The sequence below is a fragment of the Schistocerca gregaria genome, unplaced genomic scaffold (genome assembly GCF_023897955.1).
Source record: "Schistocerca gregaria isolate iqSchGreg1 unplaced genomic scaffold, iqSchGreg1.2 ptg000204l, whole genome shotgun sequence".
In the NCBI taxonomy this organism is placed as follows: domain Eukaryota; kingdom Metazoa; phylum Arthropoda; class Insecta; order Orthoptera; family Acrididae; genus Schistocerca; species Schistocerca gregaria.
Window position 1 is genome coordinate 437,866 of NW_026061739.1, and position 953 is coordinate 438,818.

Consider the following 953-nt stretch of genomic DNA (forward strand, 5'->3'; position numbering starts at 1 on the left):
TTACGTTTTCGTCATTTGTTATCGAATTGACTTAAAGCCAGATCGTCACATTGGCCGCTCTTCTCTCTGAAACGGTTGTACTTATCGTCTGCAAAGCTATGTCGCCTGCTGCGGTATGCGGAGACACTAAAAGCACCATAGTAGAACACAGATGAAGCTTCTAAGTTGATGTAATAGCCTGTAAGAAGTAGTAAAATTCAAGTTTTAGGTATCGATTATTCACTTTTTAGCTGGCTTTGGTGTCTTGGACATGAGCTAGGGCCTTAAGATTCTGCATGAAAGGAGGACTAGCAGCCGAGTTGCGAGGGAGAAAGTGAAAAGTGTTCATATGTAGTAAAAACCTGAGAAATCCGTCCGTTTTCGTCATTTGTTATCGAATCGACATAAGCCAGATCGTCACATTGGCCGCTCTTCTCTCTGAAACAGTTGTACTTATCGTCTGCAAAGCTATGTCGCGTGCTGCGGTATGCGGAGACACTAAAAGCACCATAGTAGATCACAGATGTAGCTTCTAAGTTGATGTAATAGGCAGTAAGAAGTAGTACAATTCAAGTTTTAGGTATCGATTATTGACTTTTTAGCTGGCTTTGGTGCCTTGGACATGAGCTAGGACTTTAAGATTGTGCATGAAAGGAGGACTAGCAGCCGAGTTGCACGGGTGAATGTGAAAAGTGTTCATATGTAGTAAAAACCAGAGAAATCCGTCCGTTTTCGTCATTTAATATCGAATCGACTTAAAGCCAGATCGTCACATTAGCCGCAATTCTCTCTGAAACGGTTGTACTTATCGACTGCAAAGCTATGTCGCGTGCAGCGGTATGCGGAGACACTAAAAGCACCATAGTAGAACACAGATGAAGCTTCTAAGTTGATGTAATAGCCAGTAAGAAGTAGTACCATTCAAGTTTTAGGTATCGATTATTCACTTTTTAGCTGCCTTTGGTGCCTTGGAC